This window comes from Schistocerca piceifrons, unplaced genomic scaffold, assembly GCF_021461385.2.
Source record: "Schistocerca piceifrons isolate TAMUIC-IGC-003096 unplaced genomic scaffold, iqSchPice1.1 HiC_scaffold_422, whole genome shotgun sequence".
NCBI lineage: Eukaryota > Metazoa > Arthropoda > Insecta > Orthoptera > Acrididae > Schistocerca > Schistocerca piceifrons.
This window is the reverse complement of record NW_025728648.1, coordinates 52480-66948: the sequence shown is the minus strand read 5'-3', so window position 1 is coordinate 66948 and position 14469 is coordinate 52480. Positions and strand designations below refer to the sequence as shown.

The window sequence follows — 14469 nt, the reverse complement described above, 5'->3', positions numbered from 1 at the left end:
CGATAATGCTGCCGTGTGGCTTGCGCGCTTGAGATGCACGATCCGCAAGAATATATAGCTGGATTCCCTTGAGAAGAACCGAGAACGCAGCACTCGCCGGTCCCCACTAGGACGCTCGCATGATGTTCTGCAGACTAGCGTCGGCTTGGCCTCACAAGTTGCTGTGTCCAGGTGCCTCCGAGGCACTGAGCTTTAACGACAAGGAGTGCTGCCTATCGTTGCAACAGCTGCAGCAACACCGCAATCAACTGGGCCGGCAGTGCGCGTGTAGCAACAGAACACGTTACCCAGGAAGTACAGTGTCTCTACGTCTAATATTGGGTACGGTATTTACCCAGTTTCCAGGACCAGTGGTGCACCCGTGCCTCGGTAGCGCAGTAGGCAGCGCGTAAGTCTCATAATCTTAAGGTCGTGAGTTCGATCCTCACCCGGGGCATTTAATTTTCTGTGACTGATGGTGGCGCTGTTGCTAGGGCGCCAACGTAGTTCTTGTTTGTTATCCACAACTTTTCAACGCTTCAGCGGGAAAATGTTTACCTCCTGTTATTGCTACTTACAGCTTCCCTTTTCCTCTTCTCCCAGCAGAGCATGAAGCCAAAAGCATTGCTCTGCGGCGTTTGAGGTGCGCGCCTTGCCAGTCAGTCTGTGCAAAGATGCTCGCAAAGAGAGAAGGGCGCCGACGCGGCACTCGACACGAAATGCGACAAGCGACCGTACGAACGGTCGAACGAAACGGCCGCATCCGGTGTGGTCTAGTGGCTAGGATACCTGGCTTTCACCCAGGAGGCCCGGGTTCGATTCCCGGTACCGGAACGGAATTTTTTCCACACGAGTCGTGACAAGTTTGAGCTGTCCGAGCGGCCGTTTCCCGTCCTGCTCGCAATATAGCTACTGTTTCGTGACCGTCAGCAGAATATAGACTAGGGAAGCAGACGCACGACGACCATAGAAATGGTGTACGGCTTCATGCCACCAGTTTCCAGCGTAGGGCTGAGCAACTGCATCTGCTGGGGCCCGTTAGCTCAGTTGGTTAGAGCGTCGTGCTAATAACGCGAAGGTCGTGGGTTCGATCCCCCCACGGGCCACTACTCTTTTACTACTACGAAAAGGCAGCGCCGATTTCAGCTGGCGAGTGTGATGACCAAAAGATCATCACCCTGCGTGGAAGTTGACAGAGGATCCGAACCCGACTCGTCGGGAAGCGCTACATCATTCACTCGGCAATGGCCATAATATCTTGAATACACTGGTTCTCAACCGATAAAGAGAAAATGAAAGAAAATGTCCGATTGCCGATGCGCAACCACTTTGGCCCCTGTCAGTACTTGGGCGGGTGAGCGCATGGGAACACAGGGTACTATTGGCAGTTTTACTTCCTATTTTTGTTTCTCCTTAGTTTTCGGAGCTGCAGCCCGATTCGGTCAGGGAGACGCCACCGTGAAATGAAGGGGGCGTGCTGTGTGTCCATCGCCTAGCCTCACCTCTCTTTACCTCTCTCAGTCGTTTCTCGTGCTTGTCGTTTTGATATAGGCCGATTTGAGAGCGTCAGCTCTCGCGTCAGCCGAGCAAAGTCGAGACAAGTCGAGACACACTAAGGGCTGGTATGCAGCGAGTAGGAGGCCGGAAAAACAATAATTTAAGAGCGCGTGGCAAAAGTACTCATACGCGAAATTAAAAGCCTGCTGCGGTGGCCGGGAATCGAACCCGGATCAACTGCTTGGAAGGCAACTATGCTGACCATTACACCACCACCGCACAAGCGAGCGCCCCGCCTCCGCGCTGTGTCGGCTTCCCGCCTGTCGGCAGCGGCCGAAGGTGATCGTACCTGGCAGGCGCATTTCGAGGTAGGCTAGGGGAGCACATCCAGACGCATTCGGACAGCGTATCCGCGCACATTTCGCATCCTTTGGCAAGAGTCGGCGCCGGCGAGGACCGCGTTCTGGCGGCATTTTTAAGCAGTGCAGTGCAGGATTCAGCGTCTGCAGCATCTTCTCCACAGAATGCTACGGCGCTTGACGGCAGTCCCACTTTCCCTTGAGACATCTGCTCGGGAAGCAGCGTGAAGTTGCCGCTGGCCCCAGCATCGGTGGTTCAGTGGTAGAATGCTCGCCTGCCACGCGGGCGGCCCGGGTTCGATTCCCGGCCGATGCATCATTTTGCTTTTCCCGCGATAATGCTGCCGTGTGGCTTGCGCGCTTGAGATGCACGATCCGCAAGAATATATAGCTGGATTCCCTTGAGAAGAACCGAGAACGCAGCACTCGCCGGTCCCCACTAGGACGCTCGCATGATGTTCTGCAGACTAGCGTCGGCTTGGCCTCACAAGTTGCTGTGTCCAGGTGCCTCCGAGGCACTGAGCTTTAACGACAAGGAGTGCTGCCTATCGTTGCAACAGCTGCAGCAACACCGCAATCAACTGGGCCGGCAGTGCGCGTGTAGCAACAGAACACGTTACCCAGGAAGTACAGTGTCTCTACGTCTAATATTGGGTACGGTATTTACCCAGTTTCCAGGACCAGTGGTGCACCCGTGCCTCGGTAGCGCAGTAGGCAGCGCGTAAGTCTCATAATCTTAAGGTCGTGAGTTCGATCCTCACCCGGGGCATTTAATTTTCTGTGACTGATGGTGGCGCTGTTGCTAGGGCGCCAACGTAGTTCTTGTTTGTTATCCACAACTTTTCAACGCTTCAGCGGGAAAATGTTTACCTCCTGTTATTGCTACTTACAGCTTCCCTTTTCCTCTTCTCCCAGCAGAGCATGAAGCCAAAAGCATTGCTCTGCGGCGTTTGAGGTGCGCGCCTTGCCAGTCAGTCTGTGCAAAGATGCTCGCAAAGAGAGAAGGGCGCCGACGCGGCACTCGACACGAAATGCGACAAGCGACCGTACGAACGGTCGAACGAAACGGCCGCATCCGGTGTGGTCTAGTGGCTAGGATACCTGGCTTTCACCCAGGAGGCCCGGGTTCGATTCCCGGTACCGGAACGGAATTTTTTCCACACGAGTCGTGACAAGTTTGAGCTGTCCGAGCGGCCGTTTCCCGTCCTGCTCGCAATATAGCTACTGTTTCGTGACCGTCAGCAGAATATAGACTAGGGAAGCAGACGCACGACGACCATAGAAATGGTGTACGGCTTCATGCCACCAGTTTCCAGCGTAGGGCTGAGCAACTGCATCTGCTGGGGCCCGTTAGCTCAGTTGGTTAGAGCGTCGTGCTAATAACGCGAAGGTCGTGGGTTCGATCCCCCCACGGGCCACTACTCTTTTACTACTACGAAAAGGCAGCGCCGATTTCAGCTGGCGAGTGTGATGACCAAAAGATCATCACCCTGCGTGGAAGTTGACAGAGGATCCGAACCCGACTCGTCGGGAAGCGCTACATCATTCACTCGGCAATGGCCATAATATCTTGAATACACTGGTTCTCAACCGATAAAGAGAAAATGAAAGAAAATGTCCGATTGCCGATGCGCAACCACTTTGGCCCCTGTCAGTACTTGGGCGGGTGAGCGCATGGGAACACAGGGTACTATTGGCAGTTTTACTTCCTATTTTTGTTTCTCCTTAGTTTTCGGAGCTGCAGCCCGATTCGGTCAGGGAGACGCCACCGTGAAATGAAGGGGGCGTGCTGTGTGTCCATCGCCTAGCCTCACCTCTCTTTACCTCTCTCAGTCGTTTCTCGTGCTTGTCGTTTTGATATAGGCCGATTTGAGAGCGTCAGCTCTCGCGTCAGCCGAGCAAAGTCGAGACAAGTCGAGACACACTAAGGGCTGGTATGCAGCGAGTAGGAGGCCGGAAAAACAATAATTTAAGAGCGCGTGGCAAAAGTACTCATACGCGAAATTAAAAGCCTGCTGCGGTGGCCGGGAATCGAACCCGGATCAACTGCTTGGAAGGCAACTATGCTGACCATTACACCACCACCGCACAAGCGAGCGCCCCGCCTCCGCGCTGTGTCGGCTTCCCGCCTGTCGGCAGCGGCCGAAGGTGATCGTACCTGGCAGGCGCATTTCGAGGTAGGCTAGGGGAGCACATCCAGACGCATTCGGACAGCGTATCCGCGCACATTTCGCATCCTTTGGCAAGAGTCGGCGCCGGCGAGGACCGCGTTCTGGCGGCATTTTTAAGCAGTGCAGTGCAGGATTCAGCGTCTGCAGCATCTTCTCCACAGAATGCTACGGCGCTTGACGGCAGTCCCACTTTCCCTTGAGACATCTGCTCGGGAAGCAGCGTGAAGTTGCCGCTGGCCCCAGCATCGGTGGTTCAGTGGTAGAATGCTCGCCTGCCACGCGGGCGGCCCGGGTTCGATTCCCGGCCGATGCATCATTTTGCTTTTCCCGCGATAATGCTGCCGTGTGGCTTGCGCGCTTGAGATGCACGATCCGCAAGAATATATAGCTGGATTCCCTTGAGAAGAACCGAGAACGCAGCACTCGCCGGTCCCCACTAGGACGCTCGCATGATGTTCTGCAGACTAGCGTCGGCTTGGCCTCACAAGTTGCTGTGTCCAGGTGCCTCCGAGGCACTGAGCTTTAACGACAAGGAGTGCTGCCTATCGTTGCAACAGCTGCAGCAACACCGCAATCAACTGGGCCGGCAGTGCGCGTGTAGCAACAGAACACGTTACCCAGGAAGTACAGTGTCTCTACGTCTAATATTGGGTACGGTATTTACCCAGTTTCCAGGACCAGTGGTGCACCCGTGCCTCGGTAGCGCAGTAGGCAGCGCGTAAGTCTCATAATCTTAAGGTCGTGCGTTCGATCCTCACCCGGGGCATTTAATTTTCTGTGACTGATGGTGGCGCTGTTGCTAGGGCGCCAACGTAGTTCTTGTTTGTTATCCACAACTTTTCAACGCTTCAGCGGGAAAATGTTTACCTCCTGTTATTGCTACTTACAGCTTCCCTTTTCCTCTTCTCCCAGCAGAGCATGAAGCCAAAAGCATTGCTCTGCGGCGTTTGAGGTGCGCGCCTTGCCAGTCAGTCTGTGCAAAGATGCTCGCAAAGAGAGAAGGGCGCCGACGCGGCACTCGACACGAAATGCGACAAGCGACCGTACGAACGGTCGAACGAAACGGCCGCATCCGGTGTGGTCTAGTGGCTAGGATACCTGGCTTTCACCCAGGAGGCCCGGGTTCGATTCCCGGTACCGGAACGGAATTTTTTCCACACGAGTCGTGACAAGTTTGAGCTGTCCGAGCGGCCGTTTCCCGTCCTGCTCGCAATATAGCTACTGTTTCGTGACCGTCAGCAGAATATAGACTAGGGAAGCAGACGCACGACGACCATAGAAATGGTGTACGGCTTCATGCCACCAGTTTCCAGCGTAGGGCTGAGCAACTGCATCTGCTGGGGCCCGTTAGCTCAGTTGGTTAGAGCGTCGTGCTAATAACGCGAAGGTCGTGGGTTCGATCCCCCCACGGGCCACTACTCTTTTACTACTACGAAAAGGCAGCGCCGATTTCAGCTGGCGAGTGTGATGACCAAAAGATCATCACCCTGCGTGGAAGTTGACAGAGGATCCGAACCCGACTCGTCGGGAAGCGCTACATCATTCACTCGGCAATGGCCATAATATCTTGAATACACTGGTTCTCAACCGATAAAGAGAAAATGAAAGAAAATGTCCGATTGCCGATGCGCAACCACTTTGGCCCCTGTCAGTACTTGGGCGGGTGAGCGCATGGGAACACAGGGTACTATTGGCAGTTTTACTTCCTATTTTTGTTTCTCCTTAGTTTTCGGAGCTGCAGCCCGATTCGGTCAGGGAGACGCCACCGTGAAATGAAGGGGGCGTGCTGTGTGTCCATCGCCTAGCCTCACCTCTCTTTACCTCTCTCAGTCGTTTCTCGTGCTTGTCGTTTTGATATAGGCCGATTTGAGAGCGTCAGCTCTCGCGTCAGCCGAGCAAAGTCGAGACAAGTCGAGACACACTAAGGGCTGGTATGCAGCGAGTAGGAGGCCGGAAAAACAATAATTTAAGAGCGCGTGGCAAAAGTACTCATACGCGAAATTAAAAGCCTGCTGCGGTGGCCGGGAATCGAACCCGGATCAACTGCTTGGAAGGCAACTATGCTGACCATTACACCACCACCGCACAAGCGAGCGCCCCGCCTCCGCGCTGTGTCGGCTTCCCGCCTGTCGGCAGCGGCCGAAGGTGATCGTACCTGGCAGGCGCATTTCGAGGTAGGCTAGGGGAGCACATCCAGACGCATTCGGACAGCGTATCCGCGCACATTTCGCATCCTTTGGCAAGAGTCGGCGCCGGCGAGGACCGCGTTCTGGCGGCATTTTTAAGCAGTGCAGTGCAGGATTCAGCGTCTGCAGCATCTTCTCCACAGAATGCTACGGCGCTTGACGGCAGTCCCACTTTCCCTTGAGACATCTGCTCGGGAAGCAGCGTGAAGTTGCCGCTGGCCCCAGCATCGGTGGTTCAGTGGTAGAATGCTCGCCTGCCACGCGGGCGGCCCGGGTTCGATTCCCGGCCGATGCATCATTTTGCTTTTCCCGCGATAATGCTGCCGTGTGGCTTGCGCGCTTGAGATGCACGATCCGCAAGAATATATAGCTGGATTCCCTTGAGAAGAACCGAGAACGCAGCACTCGCCGGTCCCCACTAGGACGCTCGCATGATGTTCTGCAGACTAGCGTCGGCTTGGCCTCACAAGTTGCTGTGTCCAGGTGCCTCCGAGGCACTGAGCTTTAACGACAAGGAGTGCTGCCTATCGTTGCAACAGCTGCAGCAACACCGCAATCAACTGGGCCGGCAGTGCGCGTGTAGCAACAGAACACGTTACCCAGGAAGTACAGTGTCTCTACGTCTAATATTGGGTACGGTATTTACCCAGTTTCCAGGACCAGTGGTGCACCCGTGCCTCGGTAGCGCAGTAGGCAGCGCGTAAGTCTCATAATCTTAAGGTCGTGAGTTCGATCCTCACCCGGGGCATTTAATTTTCTGTGACTGATGGTGGCGCTGTTGCTAGGGCGCCAACGTAGTTCTTGTTTGTTATCCACAACTTTTCAACGCTTCAGCGGGAAAATGTTTACCTCCTGTTATTGCTACTTACAGCTTCCCTTTTCCTCTTCTCCCAGCAGAGCATGAAGCCAAAAGCATTGCTCTGCGGCGTTTGAGGTGCGCGCCTTGCCAGTCAGTCTGTGCAAAGATGCTCGCAAAGAGAGAAGGGCGCCGACGCGGCACTCGACACGAAATGCGACAAGCGACCGTACGAACGGTCGAACGAAACGGCCGCATCCGGTGTGGTCTAGTGGCTAGGATACCTGGCTTTCACCCAGGAGGCCCGGGTTCGATTCCCGGTACCGGAACGGAATTTTTTCCACACGAGTCGTGACAAGTTTGAGCTGTCCGAGCGGCCGTTTCCCGTCCTGCTCGCAATATAGCTACTGTTTCGTGACCGTCAGCAGAATATAGACTAGGGAAGCAGACGCACGACGACCATAGAAATGGTGTACGGCTTCATGCCACCAGTTTCCAGCGTAGGGCTGAGCAACTGCATCTGCTGGGGCCCGTTAGCTCAGTTGGTTAGAGCGTCGTGCTAATAACGCGAAGGTCGTGGGTTCGATCCCCCCACGGGCCACTACTCTTTTACTACTACGAAAAGGCAGCGCCGATTTCAGCTGGCGAGTGTGATGACCAAAAGATCATCACCCTGCGTGGAAGTTGACAGAGGATCCGAACCCGACTCGTCGGGAAGCGCTACATCATTCACTCGGCAATGGCCATAATATCTTGAATACACTGGTTCTCAACCGATAAAGAGAAAATGAAAGAAAATGTCCGATTGCCGATGCGCAACCACTTTGGCCCCTGTCAGTACTTGGGCGGGTGAGCGCATGGGAACACAGGGTACTATTGGCAGTTTTACTTCCTATTTTTGTTTCTCCTTAGTTTTCGGAGCTGCAGCCCGATTCGGTCAGGGAGACGCCACCGTGAAATGAAGGGGGCGTGCTGTGTGTCCATCGCCTAGCCTCACCTCTCTTTACCTCTCTCAGTCGTTTCTCGTGCTTGTCGTTTTGATATAGGCCGATTTGAGAGCGTCAGCTCTCGCGTCAGCCGAGCAAAGTCGAGACAAGTCGAGACACACTAAGGGCTGGTATGCAGCGAGTAGGAGGCCGGAAAAACAATAATTTAAGAGCGCGTGGCAAAAGTACTCATACGCGAAATTAAAAGCCTGCTGCGGTGGCCGGGAATCGAACCCGGATCAACTGCTTGGAAGGCAACTATGCTGACCATTACACCACCACCGCACAAGCGAGCGCCCCGCCTCCGCGCTGTGTCGGCTTCCCGCCTGTCGGCAGCGGCCGAAGGTGATCGTACCTGGCAGGCGCATTTCGAGGTAGGCTAGGGGAGCACATCCAGACGCATTCGGACAGCGTATCCGCGCACATTTCGCATCCTTTGGCAAGAGTCGGCGCCGGCGAGGACCGCGTTCTGGCGGCATTTTTAAGCAGTGCAGTGCAGGATTCAGCGTCTGCAGCATCTTCTCCACAGAATGCTACGGCGCTTGACGGCAGTCCCACTTTCCCTTGAGACATCTGCTCGGGAAGCAGCGTGAAGTTGCCGCTGGCCCCAGCATCGGTGGTTCAGTGGTAGAATGCTCGCCTGCCACGCGGGCGGCCCGGGTTCGATTCCCGGCCGATGCATCATTTTGCTTTTCCCGCGATAATGCTGCCGTGTGGCTTGCGCGCTTGAGATGCACGATCCGCAAGAATATATAGCTGGATTCCCTTGAGAAGAACCGAGAACGCAGCACTCGCCGGTCCCCACTAGGACGCTCGCATGATGTTCTGCAGACTAGCGTCGGCTTGGCCTCACAAGTTGCTGTGTCCAGGTGCCTCCGAGGCACTGAGCTTTAACGACAAGGAGTGCTGCCTATCGTTGCAACAGCTGCAGCAACACCGCAATCAACTGGGCCGGCAGTGCGCGTGTAGCAACAGAACACGTTACCCAGGAAGTACAGTGTCTCTACGTCTAATATTGGGTACGGTATTTACCCAGTTTCCAGGACCAGTGGTGCACCCGTGCCTCGGTAGCGCAGTAGGCAGCGCGTAAGTCTCATAATCTTAAGGTCGTGAGTTCGATCCTCACCCGGGGCATTTAATTTTCTGTGACTGATGGTGGCGCTGTTGCTAGGGCGCCAACGTAGTTCTTGTTTGTTATCCACAACTTTTCAACGCTTCAGCGGGAAAATGTTTACCTCCTGTTATTGCTACTTACAGCTTCCCTTTTCCTCTTCTCCCAGCAGAGCATGAAGCCAAAAGCATTGCTCTGCGGCGTTTGAGGTGCGCGCCTTGCCAGTCAGTCTGTGCAAAGATGCTCGCAAAGAGAGAAGGGCGCCGACGCGGCACTCGACACGAAATGCGACAAGCGACCGTACGAACGGTCGAACGAAACGGCCGCATCCGGTGTGGTCTAGTGGCTAGGATACCTGGCTTTCACCCAGGAGGCCCGGGTTCGATTCCCGGTACCGGAACGGAATTTTTTCCACACGAGTCGTGACAAGTTTGAGCTGTCCGAGCGGCCGTTTCCCGTCCTGCTCGCAATATAGCTACTGTTTCGTGACCGTCAGCAGAATATAGACTAGGGAAGCAGACGCACGACGACCATAGAAATGGTGTACGGCTTCATGCCACCAGTTTCCAGCGTAGGGCTGAGCAACTGCATCTGCTGGGGCCCGTTAGCTCAGTTGGTTAGAGCGTCGTGCTAATAACGCGAAGGTCGTGGGTTCGATCCCCCCACGGGCCACTACTCTTTTACTACTACGAAAAGGCAGCGCCGATTTCAGCTGGCGAGTGTGATGACCAAAAGATCATCACCCTGCGTGGAAGTTGACAGAGGATCCGAACCCGACTCGTCGGGAAGCGCTACATCATTCACTCGGCAATGGCCATAATATCTTGAATACACTGGTTCTCAACCGATAAAGAGAAAATGAAAGAAAATGTCCGATTGCCGATGCGCAACCACTTTGGCCCCTGTCAGTACTTGGGCGGGTGAGCGCATGGGAACACAGGGTACTATTGGCAGTTTTACTTCCTATTTTTGTTTCTCCTTAGTTTTCGGAGCTGCAGCCCGATTCGGTCAGGGAGACGCCACCGTGAAATGAAGGGGGCGTGCTGTGTGTCCATCGCCTAGCCTCACCTCTCTTTACCTCTCTCAGTCGTTTCTCGTGCTTGTCGTTTTGATATAGGCCGATTTGAGAGCGTCAGCTCTCGCGTCAGCCGAGCAAAGTCGAGACAAGTCGAGACACACTAAGGGCTGGTATGCAGCGAGTAGGAGGCCGGAAAAACAATAATTTAAGAGCGCGTGGCAAAAGTACTCATACGCGAAATTAAAAGCCTGCTGCGGTGGCCGGGAATCGAACCCGGATCAACTGCTTGGAAGGCAACTATGCTGACCATTACACCACCACCGCACAAGCGAGCGCCCCGCCTCCGCGCTGTGTCGGCTTCCCGCCTGTCGGCAGCGGCCGAAGGTGATCGTACCTGGCAGGCGCATTTCGAGGTAGGCTAGGGGAGCACATCCAGACGCATTCGGACAGCGTATCCGCGCACATTTCGCATCCTTTGGCAAGAGTCGGCGCCGGCGAGGACCGCGTTCTGGCGGCATTTTTAAGCAGTGCAGTGCAGGATTCAGCGTCTGCAGCATCTTCTCCACAGAATGCTACGGCGCTTGACGGCAGTCCCACTTTCCCTTGAGACATCTGCTCGGGAAGCAGCGTGAAGTTGCCGCTGGCCCCAGCATCGGTGGTTCAGTGGTAGAATGCTCGCCTGCCACGCGGGCGGCCCGGGTTCGATTCCCGGCCGATGCATCATTTTGCTTTTCCCGCGATAATGCTGCCGTGTGGCTTGCGCGCTTGAGATGCACGATCCGCAAGAATATATAGCTGGATTCCCTTGAGAAGAACCGAGAACGCAGCACTCGCCGGTCCCCACTAGGACGCTCGCATGATGTTCTGCAGACTAGCGTCGGCTTGGCCTCACAAGTTGCTGTGTCCAGGTGCCTCCGAGGCACTGAGCTTTAACGACAAGGAGTGCTGCCTATCGTTGCAACAGCTGCAGCAACACCGCAATCAACTGGGCCGGCAGTGCGCGTGTAGCAACAGAACACGTTACCCAGGAAGTACAGTGTCTCTACGTCTAATATTGGGTACGGTATTTACCCAGTTTCCAGGACCAGTGGTGCACCCGTGCCTCGGTAGCGCAGTAGGCAGCGCGTAAGTCTCATAATCTTAAGGTCGTGAGTTCGATCCTCACCCGGGGCATTTAATTTTCTGTGACTGATGGTGGCGCTGTTGCTAGGGCGCCAACGTAGTTCTTGTTTGTTATCCACAACTTTTCAACGCTTCAGCGGGAAAATGTTTACCTCCTGTTATTGCTACTTACAGCTTCCCTTTTCCTCTTCTCCCAGCAGAGCATGAAGCCAAAAGCATTGCTCTGCGGCGTTTGAGGTGCGCGCCTTGCCAGTCAGTCTGTGCAAAGATGCTCGCAAAGAGAGAAGGGCGCCGACGCGGCACTCGACACGAAATGCGACAAGCGACCGTACGAACGGTCGAACGAAACGGCCGCATCCGGTGTGGTCTAGTGGCTAGGATACCTGGCTTTCACCCAGGAGGCCCGGGTTCGATTCCCGGTACCGGAACGGAATTTTTTCCACACGAGTCGTGACAAGTTTGAGCTGTCCGAGCGGCCGTTTCCCGTCCTGCTCGCAATATAGCTACTGTTTCGTGACCGTCAGCAGAATATAGACTAGGGAAGCAGACGCACGACGACCATAGAAATGGTGTACGGCTTCATGCCACCAGTTTCCAGCGTAGGGCTGAGCAACTGCATCTGCTGGGGCCCGTTAGCTCAGTTGGTTAGAGCGTCGTGCTAATAACGCGAAGGTCGTGGGTTCGATCCCCCCACGGGCCACTACTCTTTTACTACTACGAAAAGGCAGCGCCGATTTCAGCTGGCGAGTGTGATGACCAAAAGATCATCACCCTGCGTGGAAGTTGACAGAGGATCCGAACCCGACTCGTCGGGAAGCGCTACATCATTCACTCGGCAATGGCCATAATATCTTGAATACACTGGTTCTCAACCGATAAAGAGAAAATGAAAGAAAATGTCCGATTGCCGATGCGCAACCACTTTGGCCCCTGTCAGTACTTGGGCGGGTGAGCGCATGGGAACACAGGGTACTATTGGCAGTTTTACTTCCTATTTTTGTTTCTCCTTAGTTTTCGGAGCTGCAGCCCGATTCGGTCAGGGAGACGCCACCGTGAAATGAAGGGGGCGTGCTGTGTGTCCATCGCCTAGCCTCACCTCTCTTTACCTCTCTCAGTCGTTTCTCGTGCTTGTCGTTTTGATATAGGCCGATTTGAGAGCGTCAGCTCTCGCGTCAGCCGAGCAAAGTCGAGACAAGTCGAGACACACTAAGGGCTGGTATGCAGCGAGTAGGAGGCCGGAAAAACAATAATTTAAGAGCGCGTGGCAAAAGTACTCATACGCGAAATTAAAAGCCTGCTGCGGTGGCCGGGAATCGAACCCGGATCAACTGCTTGGAAGGCAACTATGCTGACCATTACACCACCACCGCACAAGCGAGCGCCCCGCCTCCGCGCTGTGTCGGCTTCCCGCCTGTCGGCAGCGGCCGAAGGTGATCGTACCTGGCAGGCGCATTTCGAGGTAGGCTAGGGGAGCACATCCAGACGCATTCGGACAGCGTATCCGCGCACATTTCGCATCCTTTGGCAAGAGTCGGCGCCGGCGAGGACCGCGTTCTGGCGGCATTTTTAAGCAGTGCAGTGCAGGATTCAGCGTCTGCAGCATCTTCTCCACAGAATGCTACGGCGCTTGACGGCAGTCCCACTTTCCCTTGAGACATCTGCTCGGGAAGCAGCGTGAAGTTGCCGCTGGCCCCAGCATCGGTGGTTCAGTGGTAGAATGCTCGCCTGCCACGCGGGCGGCCCGGGTTCGATTCCCGGCCGATGCATCATTTTGCTTTTCCCGCGATAATGCTGCCGTGTGGCTTGCGCGCTTGAGATGCACGATCCGCAAGAATATATAGCTGGATTCCCTTGAGAAGAACCGAGAACGCAGCACTCGCCGGTCCCCACTAGGACGCTCGCATGATGTTCTGCAGACTAGCGTCGGCTTGGCCTCACAAGTTGCTGTGTCCAGGTGCCTCCGAGGCACTGAGCTTTAACGACAAGGAGTGCTGCCTATCGTTGCAACAGCTGCAGCAACACCGCAATCAACTGGGCCGGCAGTGCGCGTGTAGCAACAGAACACGTTACCCAGGAAGTACAGTGTCTCTACGTCTAATATTGGGTACGGTATTTACCCAGTTTCCAGGACCAGTGGTGCACCCGTGCCTCGGTAGCGCAGTAGGCAGCGCGTAAGTCTCATAATCTTAAGGTCGTGAGTTCGATCCTCACCCGGGGCATTTAATTTTCTGTGACTGATGGTGGCGCTGTTGCTAGGGCGCCAACGTAGTTCTTGTTTGTTATCCACAACTTTTCAACGCTTCAGCGGGAAAATGTTTACCTCCTGTTATTGCTACTTACAGCTTCCCTTTTCCTCTTCTCCCAGCAGAGCATGAAGCCAAAAGCATTGCTCTGCGGCGTTTGAGGTGCGCGCCTTGCCAGTCAGTCTGTGCAAAGATGCTCGCAAAGAGAGAAGGGCGCCGACGCGGCACTCGACACGAAATGCGACAAGCGACCGTACGAACGGTCGAACGAAACGGCCGCATCCGGTGTGGTCTAGTGGCTAGGATACCTGGCTTTCACCCAGGAGGCCCGGGTTCGATTCCCGGTACCGGAACGGAATTTTTTCCACACGAGTCGTGACAAGTTTGAGCTGTCCGAGCGGCCGTTTCCCGTCCTGCTCGCAATATAGCTACTGTTTCGTGACCGTCAGCAGAATATAGACTAGGGAAGCAGACGCACGACGACCATAGAAATGGTGTACGGCTTCATGCCACCAGTTTCCAGCGTAGGGCTGAGCAACTGCATCTGCTGGGGCCCGTTAGCTCAGTTGGTTAGAGCGTCGTGCTAATAACGCGAAGGTCGTGGGTTCGATCCCCCCACGGGCCACTACTCTTTTACTACTACGAAAAGGCAGCGCCGATTTCAGCTGGCGAGTGTGATGACCAAAAGATCATCACCCTGCGTGGAAGTTGACAGAGGATCCGAACCCGACTCGTCGGGAAGCGCTACATCATTCACTCGGCAATGGCCATAATATCTTGAATACACTGGTTCTCAACCGATAAAGAGAAAATGAAAGAAAATGTCCGATTGCCGATGCGCAACCACTTTGGCCCCTGTCAGTACTTGGGCGGGTGAGCGCATGGGAACACAGGGTACTATTGGCAGTTTTACTTCCTATTTTTGTTTCTCCTTAGTTTTCGGAGCTGCAGCCCGATTCGGTCAGGGAGACGCCACCGTGAAATGAAGGGGGCGTGCTGTG

General features: G+C 54.9%; 33 non-coding genes across 33 annotated transcripts; 27 read left to right on the top strand and 6 right to left on the bottom strand.

Moving 5' to 3' along the window:
• Positions 1-363: 363 nt before the first annotated feature.
• Trnam-cau lies at positions 364-436 on the top strand. Its single transcript has one exon. It is a non-coding gene; the product is annotated as a tRNA-Met (tRNA).
• Positions 437-741: 305 nt separating this feature from the next.
• Positions 742-813, top strand: Trnae-uuc. The gene has a single exon. It is a non-coding gene; the product is annotated as a tRNA-Glu (tRNA).
• A 198-nt stretch (positions 814-1011) lies between these two features.
• Positions 1012-1085, top strand: Trnai-aau. The gene has a single exon. It is a non-coding gene; the product is annotated as a tRNA-Ile (tRNA).
• A 598-nt stretch (positions 1086-1683) lies between these two features.
• Trnag-ucc lies at positions 1684-1755 on the bottom strand. The gene has a single exon. It is a non-coding gene; the product is annotated as a tRNA-Gly (tRNA).
• A 325-nt stretch (positions 1756-2080) lies between these two features.
• Positions 2081-2151, top strand: Trnag-gcc. The gene has a single exon. It is a non-coding gene; the product is annotated as a tRNA-Gly (tRNA).
• A 380-nt stretch (positions 2152-2531) lies between these two features.
• Trnam-cau lies at positions 2532-2604 on the top strand. The gene has a single exon. It is a non-coding gene; the product is annotated as a tRNA-Met (tRNA).
• Positions 2605-2909: 305 nt separating this feature from the next.
• Trnae-uuc lies at positions 2910-2981 on the top strand. Its single transcript has one exon. It is a non-coding gene; the product is annotated as a tRNA-Glu (tRNA).
• Positions 2982-3179: 198 nt separating this feature from the next.
• Trnai-aau lies at positions 3180-3253 on the top strand. Its single transcript has one exon. It is a non-coding gene; the product is annotated as a tRNA-Ile (tRNA).
• A 598-nt stretch (positions 3254-3851) lies between these two features.
• Trnag-ucc lies at positions 3852-3923 on the bottom strand. Its single transcript has one exon. It is a non-coding gene; the product is annotated as a tRNA-Gly (tRNA).
• A 325-nt stretch (positions 3924-4248) lies between these two features.
• Positions 4249-4319, top strand: Trnag-gcc. The gene has a single exon. It is a non-coding gene; the product is annotated as a tRNA-Gly (tRNA).
• A 380-nt stretch (positions 4320-4699) lies between these two features.
• Trnam-cau lies at positions 4700-4772 on the top strand. The gene has a single exon. It is a non-coding gene; the product is annotated as a tRNA-Met (tRNA).
• A 305-nt stretch (positions 4773-5077) lies between these two features.
• Positions 5078-5149, top strand: Trnae-uuc. The gene has a single exon. It is a non-coding gene; the product is annotated as a tRNA-Glu (tRNA).
• A 198-nt stretch (positions 5150-5347) lies between these two features.
• Positions 5348-5421, top strand: Trnai-aau. The gene has a single exon. It is a non-coding gene; the product is annotated as a tRNA-Ile (tRNA).
• Positions 5422-6019: 598 nt separating this feature from the next.
• Positions 6020-6091, bottom strand: Trnag-ucc. Its single transcript has one exon. It is a non-coding gene; the product is annotated as a tRNA-Gly (tRNA).
• Positions 6092-6416: 325 nt separating this feature from the next.
• Positions 6417-6487, top strand: Trnag-gcc. Its single transcript has one exon. It is a non-coding gene; the product is annotated as a tRNA-Gly (tRNA).
• A 380-nt stretch (positions 6488-6867) lies between these two features.
• On the top strand, positions 6868-6940 carry Trnam-cau. Its single transcript has one exon. It is a non-coding gene; the product is annotated as a tRNA-Met (tRNA).
• Positions 6941-7245: 305 nt separating this feature from the next.
• Positions 7246-7317, top strand: Trnae-uuc. Its single transcript has one exon. It is a non-coding gene; the product is annotated as a tRNA-Glu (tRNA).
• Positions 7318-7515: 198 nt separating this feature from the next.
• Positions 7516-7589, top strand: Trnai-aau. The gene has a single exon. It is a non-coding gene; the product is annotated as a tRNA-Ile (tRNA).
• Positions 7590-8187: 598 nt separating this feature from the next.
• Positions 8188-8259, bottom strand: Trnag-ucc. The gene has a single exon. It is a non-coding gene; the product is annotated as a tRNA-Gly (tRNA).
• A 325-nt stretch (positions 8260-8584) lies between these two features.
• On the top strand, positions 8585-8655 carry Trnag-gcc. The gene has a single exon. It is a non-coding gene; the product is annotated as a tRNA-Gly (tRNA).
• A 380-nt stretch (positions 8656-9035) lies between these two features.
• On the top strand, positions 9036-9108 carry Trnam-cau. The gene has a single exon. It is a non-coding gene; the product is annotated as a tRNA-Met (tRNA).
• Positions 9109-9413: 305 nt separating this feature from the next.
• Trnae-uuc lies at positions 9414-9485 on the top strand. Its single transcript has one exon. It is a non-coding gene; the product is annotated as a tRNA-Glu (tRNA).
• A 198-nt stretch (positions 9486-9683) lies between these two features.
• On the top strand, positions 9684-9757 carry Trnai-aau. The gene has a single exon. It is a non-coding gene; the product is annotated as a tRNA-Ile (tRNA).
• A 598-nt stretch (positions 9758-10355) lies between these two features.
• Positions 10356-10427, bottom strand: Trnag-ucc. The gene has a single exon. It is a non-coding gene; the product is annotated as a tRNA-Gly (tRNA).
• A 325-nt stretch (positions 10428-10752) lies between these two features.
• Positions 10753-10823, top strand: Trnag-gcc. Its single transcript has one exon. It is a non-coding gene; the product is annotated as a tRNA-Gly (tRNA).
• A 380-nt stretch (positions 10824-11203) lies between these two features.
• Trnam-cau lies at positions 11204-11276 on the top strand. The gene has a single exon. It is a non-coding gene; the product is annotated as a tRNA-Met (tRNA).
• A 305-nt stretch (positions 11277-11581) lies between these two features.
• Positions 11582-11653, top strand: Trnae-uuc. Its single transcript has one exon. It is a non-coding gene; the product is annotated as a tRNA-Glu (tRNA).
• A 198-nt stretch (positions 11654-11851) lies between these two features.
• Positions 11852-11925, top strand: Trnai-aau. The gene has a single exon. It is a non-coding gene; the product is annotated as a tRNA-Ile (tRNA).
• A 598-nt stretch (positions 11926-12523) lies between these two features.
• On the bottom strand, positions 12524-12595 carry Trnag-ucc. Its single transcript has one exon. It is a non-coding gene; the product is annotated as a tRNA-Gly (tRNA).
• Positions 12596-12920: 325 nt separating this feature from the next.
• On the top strand, positions 12921-12991 carry Trnag-gcc. The gene has a single exon. It is a non-coding gene; the product is annotated as a tRNA-Gly (tRNA).
• Positions 12992-13371: 380 nt separating this feature from the next.
• Trnam-cau lies at positions 13372-13444 on the top strand. The gene has a single exon. It is a non-coding gene; the product is annotated as a tRNA-Met (tRNA).
• A 305-nt stretch (positions 13445-13749) lies between these two features.
• Positions 13750-13821, top strand: Trnae-uuc. Its single transcript has one exon. It is a non-coding gene; the product is annotated as a tRNA-Glu (tRNA).
• A 198-nt stretch (positions 13822-14019) lies between these two features.
• Positions 14020-14093, top strand: Trnai-aau. The gene has a single exon. It is a non-coding gene; the product is annotated as a tRNA-Ile (tRNA).
• The last annotated feature ends 376 nt before the right edge of the window (positions 14094-14469 follow it).